The sequence below is a fragment of the Pinus tabuliformis genome, chromosome 5_1, assembly GCF_031772625.1.
Source record: "Pinus tabuliformis cultivar Carrire ecotype Pingquan chromosome 5_1, CPIR1, whole genome shotgun sequence".
Taxonomy (NCBI): Eukaryota; Viridiplantae; Streptophyta; class Pinopsida; order Pinales; family Pinaceae; genus Pinus; species Pinus tabuliformis.
In genome coordinates, this window is record NC_142305.1 from 354,855,067 (window position 1) to 354,869,520 (window position 14,454).

A 14,454-nucleotide genomic window follows, 5' to 3' on the forward strand; every position below is an offset into this window, starting at 1 on the left:
TCATTTAACAACAAAGCAGATCTCCCAAACCAAACTTCTTCTCCGACTATCTTCAAAAGGACGAACACAACAGATCGCGAAGCTAAAACACCAATGTCCTATGAACCAGAAGAGATGAAGGAGATGCTAAAGGAAGTTGGAAGACCATAGAGGAAAAAAAAAAACTACAGCACCAATCTCGCCAAGAAAGAAGAGAAGCAAGACAATTGAGAACTAAGAAAATTATAGGTCCGATAGACCAATTTGGTCTCAGTGGACGTTAACCACCACCACCACCATCATCATCACTATTATTATTATAATAATATTAATAATTATATTATTATTAGAATAATAATTATATTTATATATTATTATAATAATATAATGATAATATAATATTATTATAATATTATAATAAGATATTATTATTATTATTATTGTATAATAATAAATATATTTTATTATTATATTAATAATACAATATAATTATTATTATTTTTATATTATAATAATATAAAAAATTATATTATTATATTTTTTTAATAATATAATGATAATCTATGAGTTATTCTTATTATTAATTAATATTACTAATATTATTAGGAGTTTATAATATTCATATAATATATATAAATAATGTAGTGGTTAATATTTATATAATTATTAATAATCGTAATTAATTGGTGTTTAAAAAAATACCCATTTCATTGTACCAAGCATGTCATAGAGTCTCTTGCTACACCTCACGCTATGATCTATGCTATAACCATTTAGTTGTATTTTTTTAAGTGAGATAGATATATAGAGTTTATGGCATTCTTGATAGCCTCAACATATCTTTCTAATTGACACATCAGAATAGTACATGTCGAATGATTATTTTAGACATACTTTATTCACACATGATTCAAAAGGCTTTTCATATGGTTTAACCATCTAGTGTTCTATACAAAGGTCAGACACAAACACCTCTTTTCAAATATTCCTGGTTATCACACCATCTTGTGTATTAATATTGTGCAGGGGACACCTTTTTCTTCACCAACACAACCTTTCCCATTATCCTCTATGGCTTGATATCTGGTAAGATTTTCATATTGTCTTCAAGAAAATTCTGAGATAAGTTCAGCCATGCAACACCCCCAAAATCATACACGTACACTTTTTTACACTAATTGTCATTTATATTTTCTTAAGATTGAATAGGCACGTCACTCTCTTTGGTATTACCAGCTAGCGCATGGTTCCCCTGCTAATTCTATTCTTCTTAATGGTCTGACCAATGATTACCTTCTCTAAATTACGCATATCCTCTAGGAGCTTCTAGTGCGGTTCCAGTCAACCTAAACCATAATTTTTAAGGCTCATCTTTATGTTCTTTAGCATCAGGTACATCTCCGCTAGTCAGCCAGAGGTTTAATTTTAGGTTTAACCTCATTGCAAACAAAGATTTTAGACCTTTTTAGAGCCTAAAGATATCTGTCTTTAATGTTTATAGTAGTGTTCAATCGATTATGAATATCGATTATTTGATTCATGCTCTAATATATTAAAAATAAAAATAAAAAAATCTTTTCCTAGTGATTCATGCTCTAACATATAAAAAAACAAAAAAAACACTTTTCATGCCCCACTCCATACTTTGCATAAGGAAAAATGAGTTTTCCCTACTCAGTAAAAGCTATACTCCATGTAAGATACGATGACATTTTCCTACATAATCTTTCCATTTGAAGTAGAAGCCCTACTTCAGACCTTTCCTGTTGTAGAATGATATTTCGATACTTAAGCTCCCCTCCTGAAGCGTAAGGTCCACTCTATTGAAAAATCGTTCCTCAGTTTAACACGAATGTTCTCTACTGCAATTCCATCATGGAAGTGGAAGCCGTACTCTATTGAAAAAGTCTTGCTCATTGTATAATGAATGTTATGTGCCTCAATTCCACCCTAGGCGTATATACCCTACTACATATAGAAAGCCTTTCACATTTGCTTTAATTTTTTAAGTTTAATTATGCATTCTAGGCCGTATAAGTAGAATCATTGTTATTTCCAATGAACATTGCCTAATGTAGAATGACTATCCTTACTTCAGGTTTACACTCGTTGAAATCTTTCTTTATACAAGGGAAATGTCTTTTCTCCTATATTGACACCATAGATTGTAATGACTCCATAGACTGAACACGTAGATTGTAGGGCTTTTCCTATAAAATCACACCACTTGCAGTTGAAAGCCATTTTTGATGGCATATACAACCTTGAAGCCATTTGTGATATATATATTTTTTAATACTTCTCTATTCTTTCAATATTAATCCTTCTAGACCGCATGAAAAATTATGAAATTTCATTTGTGTCTGGTTTAATATTCTTAATCATGTGAATTAGTAAAGGGTGGAGAGAAAACTAATAATCAATTTCTTGTGCTCAATTTCCACCTTGCCCGGGAAATATTCTTCAAAACATTATTAAGAGGACTCCTACTAAACTTCTTATAGCCACCACTGTTGCTGAGGAAATCCCCCAATTTCTTTATGTAATCATTGTTTCCCAGGATAACAACCATCTCTCCTTCATCTACTTTAAAACTACAGTGTCGCTATCGTTATTAAGCTTATTTACAAAAAGATGTCCTTCCCGGATAATGCTGTTCCTTGGTGGTTTTCTCGGAAGAACAACAACAAAGCAGCCTTGTTCGTTATCTTCCTTCATAACCTTACAAATACGTTTTATCCGGCCATTCGTGTTGCAAGAGATGCCTTGAACGAAAATCTTGCAAGAGAATATTGGGATGTTAAAACCTTTTTGAAATAAAGTTATAACAATATTGTTAAAATGATCGATATAAGCTAGTGAGTAATTTTTTGCATTGCCCGTGATTCATGGAACTTCACTTTTACATTCTATTATGAGATTGCAGGTTACGGATATTAGAAATCGTATGCCATGATAGGTAATTAATGATTAGAAATTCAATGTAAGTTAATATTTTGCAAATTCAACGTATGAGGATATAGGTTACTCAGTCTAAGAGTTACCGGTGCATTTTACCTGAGTTGAGGTCATACCTTCAACCACCAAGAGTGCCACGATATTTTGGAGTCGAATTGACTTCATATCGATATTTCGGCTAATGCGAAGAAATTGTGACTGGATTTTTCTATCGTCATTGAGCCCAGAGATCTATTTTACAGCCCAGCTCAGTATGATGTATAATATTATCTGTTAATTTAAATAATTCAAGTTCATAGAAAAAAAAAAAAAAAAAAATTTAAAGTTGATTTTCAAAAAAAAAAAAAAATGATTTTCACTCAAAAATATTAATTTGTTCATATTAAATTTTCTTTAACATCAATGCTATCCTTCTTTTCCTATGATTATGATTCAGTGGTTTCTTCATAGTACTTCCTGTATCATTTGTCCTATTGATCTCGTTTTTACCCATTTGTTTTTATACAGTGTACTATCTTCAACGGTATCAACCATATTGCCATTGTAATATCGGCGTTCTCGTTTAATCGGCGCTCCTTTGCTAGGTATTACTTCATACAATTGTTCAAACGAAAAACACAACCTGAATTCATTATGAAAAGGAGGAATTTACTTACATCATTCTGCGAAGTGAGAAGGCTGACCTACTGCACATTTCTGTCAATTTATGATAAAGAGCATCAAAAAGAAAGACTGGACACTGATACTCAGCATAGACCGAGCTATGTCAAAAATATCAGAGGAGTCATAGAAGGTGAATCCCAATGCATAATAGCGCGTTCAAAAATATGAGTCTTGAATGCTAGAAGCCATCATAAGGATGCATCCCAGAGGCATAACAAACAGCACGCAGAAAAAATGGACAAAAAGAGAGTCAGCCCAGACTACGACGCAAAGGAAATCATTTCTTTCAATCTGTTTAAGTTTTTCGCTATCCCTCTTTCTTGTTAAAAATATTTAGGAAATTTAATTTTGGCTAAGGGGCGGAGGTGTTTTGACTTTGGCGAAGCTAGTTTAGTGCACCGCGTAGCTGATTTCGCGCACCTATCTTCGCTCACCGCAGAATTATGCCAGATACATAACGAATACTCACAGCAAAAATAACAAGATAGGTTTGGGGCAACACACTAGAATTTGGTATTCATTTCTTAAACATGAAAATACATTTACATGAGACTGCGGTTCATTCACCTAGTAAAATAAAAAAGTTTTACAGTGATTTAAACTTACGTGAACACACAGTAAAACAGAATAATTGTTGTTTTCACACGCCCACCAAAAATTGCTCCACCATTTTCTCCATAGAGACTTGCGCTCTTTTTCTTACCTCTTACTCTCTAACCTCTCTACACAGTCAAAATGAATTTTACATTCATATTTAACTCAACATACAATTTTTACATTTAATTCATGACAGAGCAAAATAATTAATATGATGTTGTTGTTGAGTGTGTTCAAAATCGCGCAGGTGTTTCTGGAGTGTGGGAAAAGGTTGCTGAATGAATGCTTTCCCATATCTGTTTACCAAAGTACATAACTTCTTTAAATGCCTTTGTTGAGTTTCTGAATGGTTCGCGTCTGGCTTCAGTCCTTCTATCTTCAAGCAGAGACGCAACCTGCAAAAATACGTCTCACAGGTATGGCTGCTATCAAGTTGTTTATTGCAGTGGTTGGGATTATTATTTCCAAAACTCTCCCTTAATCACAACTGCCGCCATTGGCAATTCCCAAACAGTTTCTAAGATAAACAAAACTTTCACATGCCAATGGCTTTGTGAAGATGTCAGCAAATTGTTCCTGTGACCTGCAGTGCTGCAACACAATTTCATCATTGATAATCAACTCTCTAATAAAATGATATTTAGCATCAACATGCTTGGTCCTTTTGTGGAAGACAAAATTCTTTGACAATGCAATTGCTGAGGTGTTGTCACAGAAAATAGTTGTTGCGCCCTCTTGGTCATGATGAAGATCCCTCAACATCCTTCTCATCCAAACTGCTTGACACGCTGCTGCTTTTGCTGCAACATATTCAACTTCTGCTGTTGACAGTAACACTATTGGCTGCTTCTTAGAGGCCCATGAAATGGCTCCAAAACCCAAATGAAAAACATATCATGACGTGCTCTTTCTGTCATCGACATTGCCTGCCCAATCACTATCAGTGTAACCAACCAGCCATAAATCACTTGTTGCTATGTACAAAATGTCATATTGTTTTGTCCCATTCACATATCTCGGAATCATTTTCATTGCTTGCCAATGTGTCTTGTTGGGTGTCTCCATGAACCTTGACACCAAACTTACTGCGTACATTATATCCGGCCTAGTAGCGGTCAAATACATCAAGTTTCCTATCATGCTTTTATATAATGTCGGATTGACATTGCTGCTGCAATCTTCTTTGCTCAACTTCAACCCTATGACAGTTGGAGTTGGTGCAGACTTGGTGTTCTACATTTTAAACCTCTCCAAAATTTTTGCCACATACTTTGCTTGAGAGATAAAAATGCCACATTTTGTTTGCTTCACTTCTATGCCTAGAAAATATCTTAGCAATCCCAAGTCAGTCATTTCAAACTCACTCTTCATGACTTGTTTAAAATCAGCGATGAATAAATCATCACTACCTGTAAAGATCAAATCATCTACATATAAGATGACAATGAGAATCTTACCTTCGTTCTCTTTGATGTAGAGAGTAGGCTCACCGTCACATTTGTCGAAACGATTGTCTAACAAGTAAGCATCTATCCTATTGTACCATGCGCGCAGTGCTTGCTTCAACCCATAAAGAGATTTCTTCAACCGATATACTTTGTTTTCTTGGCCTTCATTCTCATAACTAGGCGGTTGCACGACATGCACTTCCTCTTTCAGCACTCCATTCAAGAACGTTGACTTTACGTCCATCTGATACACTGTCCATTTATGCTGCGCAGAAATCGCCACAACTGCACGCACTGTCTCCATCCGCGCGACTGGCGCGAACATCTCTGCGTAATCTCTTCCATGTTGCTGCTTGTATCCTTTGACAACTAGCCTTATTTTGTGCCTTTCAATCTTTCCCTCAATGTTGCTTTTGGTCTTATAGACCCACTTCACTCCAATGACATGTTTTCCTTTTGGAAGGCTCACTAACTCCCATGTATTATTCCTTTCTATTTCTTCTATTTCTTCCTCCATTGTCGCAACCCATTGTTCTTCTTTCACTGCATCTTCAAAGTGGGTTGGGTCATCTACATGACAAAATAATGCAAATAAGGAATTCAGACCTGCGCCACTGTCAACTTCATCTTGCTCATAAATTTCATTTAAATTTCTGAATTTTGGCCTTCTTGTGCTTGCTGAAGATGGGTTTGATATGTCATTTGGTGTCGTGCTTTGTGGTGTGCTTGGAGAAGCACTTGCTTGGCTGCACGAAGTTTTCCTATTATTTGTTGATGGAGTTGTTTGTTGTCTGCTTTGATGCGCTTGAATAGGAGTAGAGGGAGTCAGAGTTGAGGAATTAGTTGCTGCTGTTAATTCCTCTCTGTCCTCATTTGGTATGCATGCTTTGACATTGACTGTCTTTTCTAAACTTCCATCCCATGCTTCCTCTTCTATGAACTACACATCTCTATTGATTATGACTTTCTTGGTTAATGAATTGTAGAGTTTCTATGCTTTGGATTCATCACTGTATCCAACAAATATGCATTTTTCCCCCTTATTGTCCAACTTCTTTCTTAACTCATCCGGGACATGTGCATAAGCCACACATCCAAAAACTCTCATGTGAGTGACATTTTGTTTTCTTCCACTCCATGTCTCTTCAAGAACAATGTTCTAGATGCTTTTGGTTGGACACCTATTCAAGATATATGTTGCACAAGCAACAGCTTCATCTCAATAGTCATTTGGAAAATTCTTTGCCTTCAACATACTCCTTTCCATTTCCATAATGGTCCTATTCTTCTTTTCTACCACACCATTTTGCTGTGGTGTATATCTTGTTGTAAACTTCTTCTGAATTCCATGTTCCTTGCAAAATCGAAGGAAATCATTTGAGATGTATTCTCCACCTTTGTCTGTCCTAAGGACTTTGATGAAATGTTCGCTTTGCTTTTCAACAAGATCCTTGTATTGGCGAAAGTGATCAAACACTTCACTTTTCTGTTTTAGGAGAAAGACCCATGTCTTCATTGTGTAGTCATCTATGAAAGTCAATACATAGTGACTGCGACCAATTGATGGTATCTGCATTGGTCCACATAAATCTGAGTGGACAATCTCCAAAGGTGCCTTTGCCCTCATTGACTGTCCTGCTGGAAATGTCTCTCTATGTTGCTTGCCCAAGATACATCCTTCACATATGCTGTCTAGTTTTTCTATGAGTGGTAAACCCTTCACCATGCCTTTCCTATGCAGTAGGTTCAGACCTCCAAAGCTGAGATGTCCAAATCTCAAATGCCATAACCAGTTTTCACCTTTTACCTCTGCTTGAAGGTTTACTTGTGTGACAGATGCCTATTTTCTTCTATCTTCTTATGAGTTCATAGATAGTTGTGCTTGTGCACCTTCTTTCTGCAAATCTGATATTATTTTTAGGGGAAACATTCTATTTTATGCCATCTAAACCTTTGCAATCAACTGTCTTCTTGGAGGCCTATCCAAAATTGTGCACACATTATTTTTGAAGAAGACATTGTAGCCTTTCTGCATGAGCTATCCAACGCTCATGAGATTATGCTTAAGACCGGGGACAAAGTAGACATCAAAGATGTATTTATTCTCCCCCTTCTTTGTTAGGATATTAACTTTAGCTTTTCCCATGACAAAGACTTTGCTATCAATGCCTAATGTCACTTCAGATTTCACACTTTCATCTAGATCAGAAAACATGTCTATGTTTCCTGACATGTGGTTGCTACACCCTGAATCTAGATACCATATATCACTCTGTTTTTCTTGTGCTACATTACAAGCTAAAAACATGCTATCATGGTTATTATTTTCTCTTGTGAACTTTACACTTGGTTTGTTACTAATGTCATATTGCTTCTTTCTACATTCATTTTCATAATGACCATATTTCTTATAATAATGACATTGAACTTAAGATTTATCATACCTCTGAGTTTGTGCTTGATTTTGGCTAGGGCCTTGACTTGGATTTTGATTGTTGCCTCTTCCATTTGAGCTTGAAGGGCTACTTCTTCGACCTCTGTGTGGGCTTCTTCCTCTTCCTCTAGCATATGATCTTTCTCTGCCACGACCTTGACCAAATGATACTTGTGTCTTGAAGGCATGCTCCAATGAGGATCTTGCTGCTCTATTCAGTCTATGTTCATGAGAAATCAGTGATACATTAAGCTCATCCACTGAGAACTATGAGAGATCCTTTGTCTCTTCTATGGCCAAAACAATGACCTCAAACCTCACTGGAAAACTTCTCAACATGTTCTCAACTATTATTCTTTCCTCAAGTGTCTCACCATGAGACCTAATTTGAGTAACCAGCCCACTTACATGTGTAAAAAATGAGTCTATATTCTCAGACTCTTTCATACAAAGTGTTTCAAAATCTCTCCTCAACATTTGCAGCTTTGTTGTTTTGACTTTTTCCATGCCTTGGTATTTTTTCTGGAGGGTGTCCCATGCTTGCTTAGACTTCGTTGCTGCTGCAACCCTTGGGAAAATACTTTCATGAACTGCCTAGAAAATATAAAACATGGCTTTTGAATCCTTCTTCCTGTTGTCCCTTAACACATCTCTTTCTTGTTGAGCTAAGGCATTGTATGTTGTTGTCCCTTAACACATCTCTTTCTTGTTGAAATAAGGCATTGTATGCTGCTGCATCTACTAGTTCTTGAAAACCATTCTCCACCAAATCCCAAATGTCTTGAGAAGAAAACACAAACTTCATTGTAATAGCCCAATACTCATAATTTTTTCTATTAAACTAAGGTATTTGAGGATTAGTCAAACTTGTGCTTCATGTTGCCATTTCTGAGCGTAAAAAAAAAATTGTCTACCTGCTGGTAAATATGCTAAAAAACAATGCGCGCTCAAAAACAATTTTCACTATTAGTAAAAACACTTGTTTTTACACTGACAGAGTTTAACTCGCTCTGATACCATGTTAAAGATATTTGGGAACTTTAATTTTCGTGGAGGGGCAGAGGTATTTCTACTTTCGCAAAGCTAGGTTCGCACACCGTGGAGCTGATTTCACGCAACACGAAGTTGATTTCGCACACTTGAATTTTGCTCACCGTGGAACTATTCCAAAGATTGAGGTATTTTGACTTTCGTGAAGCTAGGTTAGCACATCGCAGAGCTGCTCGCGCACCTATCTTCGCGCAACACGACACTGATTTCATGCACTTGAATTTTGCTCACAACGAAGCTATTCCAGAGACTTAATGAATACTCACAGCAAAAATAACAAGATAGGTTTGGAGCAACACGCTAAAACTTAGTATTCATTTTTTAAACATGAAAATAAAGATAGGTTTGGAGCAACACGCTAAAACTTAGTATTCATTTTTTAAACATGAAAATACATTTACATGAGACTGCGGCTCATTCACCCAGTAAAATAAAAGTTTTACAGTTTTTTAAACTTACACAGAATAACACACAGTAAAACAGAGTAACTATTGTTTTCACGTGCCCACCAAAAATTGCTTCACCATTTTCTCCACACTGACTTGCACTCTTTTTTTTACCTCTTACTCTCTAACCTCACTACACAGTCAAAATGAATTTTACATTCATATTTAACTCAACATACAATTTTTACATTTAATTCATAACAGAGAAAAATAATTAATATGACTGTGTTCAGAATCGTGCACGTGTTTCTGGAGTGTGGGCAAAGGTCGTTGAATGAATGCTTGCCCATATCTGTTTACCAAAGTACATAACTTCTTTAAATGCCTTTTCGTTTCTGAATGGTTCGCGTCTGACTTCAATCATTCTATCTTCAAGCAGAGACGCAACCTGCAAAAATATGTATGATAGGTATGGCTGCTATCAGGTTGTTTATTGCGGTGCTTGGGATTATTATTTCCAACATTTGTGTTATCATGAAGAAAGTATTGTTTTTAGTAAAACTCTCCGTTGATGTGAAGAAAGCGTACTAGAAGAAAAAATCATTTATGTTAATTTAGAATTCCAGAGGTTAAGTCGTCCCCTTCTAGGTTGCAAGACATAGAGAGCTCTATGACCAAACCCTTCTCGAGAGAAAAGGTTGAACACCATGGGGCGAGTCGGGTGCGCAAGGCAGGGTTTGATGGCCTTGACGGTGATTGGATTGTGTAGATGGACGACCTTCATCCTACCATCTTACCTGACCTTTCTAGGCTCACCGATCTTCTCATGCTGGTCGATGGACCCGACTTTGGTTAGGTCCAACATAGTGGGACTACTCATAAGTGACCGACCTGACCTATCGTTCTACTATGGCAACAGTTTGGGAATATGATACACCGAGCGGAGGCATAGCATTTTATTGGTGAAATCCTTTAATTTTTTAGTCTCTGTTGAACTATTTTGACATAGAGAAGCATGATCTCATATTATTCCTAAAAATCTATCTACTTTTATTTGCTAATGAATGTACGATGATTTTGATTTTGTGGGAAATTACCAAAATCATGTTAAAATATGTGGGATTGGTATATTTTAATCGGATAGATTACATAAGCCATATATTTTGACAATGTTCAAATTAATGAAGCATATTGTATTATTAGAGACAGTTTGTTTATTTCTTATACTAGTATTTTTACTTGTTGTACTAGTATTTTTAGATTAAGATGAGTTCTTATTATTTTTTAAGACTCAGTTGTAATCTCCCTAAATTGGTGTAGCATATAGATTTTTGATTTTATGATTAATTGAAGAGAGTGTTATTTGTTTTAGGCAAGTTTCCAAATACAACTTGCTCACCTGTGAGTTGTTAATTTAAGATCAACTCCCCATATTTAGGCCGATAGGCCTTCCTATGCATCAACAATCGTCAACACTTTTATCCTGCTCCGTTGAATCAAGTGAGACACTTTCGACGGTTGATTTGAAGTGTGACTGTTTTTTCAAAATATCGGTTGAGTTGCCTTACTGCTTTTTCCCATTCTTTTATGTCACTCTTGAAGATATTTTTACTGCTCTTTCCCTGCCAATTGTTGTTGCTCTTCTTCCCTGACTTTTGGCAAGCACGGATTAGTAACGTTCATCCTTCACTCGATTGCAAATCTAATGGCCAGTGCTATAAAATAAAAGAGCATGTGAACGATAGCATTTGGTGTATTCGGTTCTGGTCACAAAATGGGGTCATGGGTTCGAGGCTCTATCTCATAGCTCTGGCAGGGCTCTGTTTAGGGATCTGCATTGTTATGTGGGTTTCTCATCTAGAACATACTGTCAACACAACCGGAACAAATGTTCAAATCTGGTATCGCACGACCTACCATTTTCAGCCTCAAAAGAATTGGATGAATGGTGTGTACAGTCCATATTATTCTAGATTTTTCATAACAACCCTGTATTTGACATTACTGCCGATCTACTAACCCTGTTTTGTTATGTTTGTGTTTTCCTGCATGACTATGTCGCAAACCTCCAACAAACCCAAATGGTGACCTTTTCCTTCCTCTTCAATTCATTCATTCAATAGTTCTCAGATTTAAAACTCTTTGTGATGAAATCGAACTGGGTTCGTTTTGCAGCGCCCATGTTCTACAAAGGGTTTTACCATCTCTTCGACCAGTATAATCCTCAAGGAGCGGTGTGGGGAAATATTGTTTGGGGGCATGTTGTTTCTGAGGATCTCATTAACTGGCATTCACTGGATCCTGCCATTGTTCCGAGTGAATGGTATGATATAAAGTGCTGCTGGTCTAGTTCGGCGACGTTACTGCCTGGAGACAAGCCTGTAATTCTTTATACTGGATGGGCCAATTCATCCCAACAGGTGCAAAATGTGGCCATTCCTAAGAATATCTACGATCCTCTTTTGAGGGAATGGGTGAAGATACCTCAGAATCCTATTCTGATTCCAAGCGATGGAATTAATGGGACTTTCTTTAGGGATCCCACCACTGGATGGCTGGACACGGACGACAAATGGAGGATTGTAGTTGGAAATAAGAGTAATCGCAGTGGGTGGCTCTGTTATATGAAAGCGAGGATTTTGTCAATTGGGTGAAGGCTGAGCATTCTTTACATTCGTCGAACTTGACAGGAATGTGGGAGTGTCCTGATCTTTACCCTGTTCCTCTTTCTGGGATGAAATGGCTAAACACTTCCGTAATTAGGCCCTCTCTCAAACATGTTTTGAAGGCGAGTCTGGGCGATAACATGATCGATTATTATACAGTGGGAACTTACTTTTCTGGTCAGGATCGATACGTGCCCGACAACACCAGCAGCGACGATAAAAATGGGTTGAGATATGACTATGGAAAATTCTATGCCTCCAAGTCCTTTTTTGATCAATATAAGCAGCGGTGAATTCTATGGGGATGGGTGAATGAATCAGACAACGTCTCCGATGATATTACCAAGGGCTGGTCCGGTCTTCAGGTAAAGTCAGTCTGATCACACCTATTAGTCTTATATGTTGTTTACATTTTTTATTTCTTCTACTTCTTGATGCATGTGTTTGTGTTTTGTTAAGGCCATTCCAAGAACCATCTGGCTAGACAACATCACTAGAACACAACTTTTGCAGTGGCCAGTTTCCGAAGTAGAATCCCTTCGTTGAAACAAAACTTTTAGAAAAAACATTGACCTCAGCAGTGGATCCGTTGTTGAAATTGTAGGCATAAACGTAGCGCAGGTACTTACTACACCAATAAATTTCTTTTAATTCAGTACATTTTACCTAACAATTGTTTGCTCAGAACATCTCAATGGTTTTTTTTAATGTTTAAGCTAATTAATTGTCCCAATATTGATTTTAGGTATCGAGTTAGTAGTTCTTTTGCTGGTTTTTAAGATTCTTATAGGAGGGAAATCGGACAGGCCGTCTATGACCTTAGTTGAACCAAAGATCACTTTCATGACTAAACAGATTTTAAGAAATTATTTCCTTTTTCTGTGGCTGTGGTTTCGTTTTATTAACTTATTCGGTGAATTTGTCTTTGTTATTAGGCTGACGTGGAGGTCTCCTTCGATCTCCCAAGGCTGGAAATCACAGAGTTCGAAGAAGAGATGGGAGTGAATTTGACAGCTCAAAATCTGTGCAGCCGGATTGGCTCAGCTGCCAGGACTGTTGTTGGGCCATTTGGGTTGCTTGTTTTGGCTTCCAAGGAATTGAATGAACGCATTGCTGTGTTTTTTCAGATCGTTCGCTATCGAAACGAATTGAAGATATTAATGTGTAGTGACCAGAGCAAGTATAAATTCATGAACACTGTAACTTATTAATCTGCTGAACATTCCAAGAAAAAGAAAAAGAAAAGCACATTAATCTGTCAGATTGTGTTAATGCTTGCAGATCGTCTTTAGCGAGCGACCTTGATAAGACAACATATGGTACCTTCGTGAATCATGTGGGGTCCTTCAAGGGGCAGACCCTTTCACTGCGAATCCTGGTAAGCTGCATAATATTGGTTAATTTGTTGGCAATTTTTTGTGGTTGTGGAAAATGGAGGTCCAGATAACGTTACAATGGCGATGAAATGAAATAACAGGTTGATCATTCCATCGTGGAGAGCTTTGCAGAAGGGGGAAAGGCGTGCATAACGGCTAGGGCTTACCCCACCCTAGCAATTGGCGAAGACGCCCATCTCTACGTCTTCAACAACGGCACATCCTCTGTCACGGCCAGCAAATTGATTGCGTGGGAAATGGCTTCCTCAAATGAGTTATAATGTCTTGAACAGTAACAGAGAGTAGTCTAACGAAGTGAAGGAGTTGCCCAGAAAGTTATGGAAATTAGAGTTATATTTAGAGAAATTCTGGCAAGGATTTTTGTAAATCCAAGTTATAGTTGTTAAACTTCAAAATTTGAGGAGTCCTAGACGTTTTTGATGGCGTTGAATCCATTTCCTCTGTCAAAAACACTATTCAAACACTGCCTCTACAAGATGTTTTGAAATTTTTTTTGCCCAAATTCTGACCACTTTTGGCCATCCAGACCATTCCTCCGCCTCGGTAGACGACTTCCATAACAGAGATATCTCGACTCCCATAACAGAGATATCTGCCATTCACGGAGCATTAAGGCAATTGGCAACTGTAAGATTTATTCTGATCGAGCCTTCTAAACAGATCCTGTATTGTTGGGCCAAATTAATTGCGTGGGAAATGACTTCCTAAAATGAGTTATAATATCTTGAACAATAGCAGAGATAGGAATCAAGATCTGCCATCCCAAAAAAAAATCAGGATCTGCTGTCATACATCCCAATTCCAGGATTCGTCAAACAAAAAAATCGAGATCTGGCTTTTCCAGGAAAAGCCAATTCAAAAACGTGGCCCAAAAAT

The 14,454-nt window shown here is 37.0% G+C and overlaps 1 pseudogene; it reads left to right on the forward strand.

The window, feature by feature from the left end:
* The first annotated feature begins 11,423 nt into the window (after positions 1–11,423).
* Positions 11,424–13,838, forward strand: LOC149164920 (beta-fructofuranosidase, insoluble isoenzyme 1-like; annotated as a pseudogene).
* Positions 13,839–14,454: the final 616 nt, after the last annotated feature.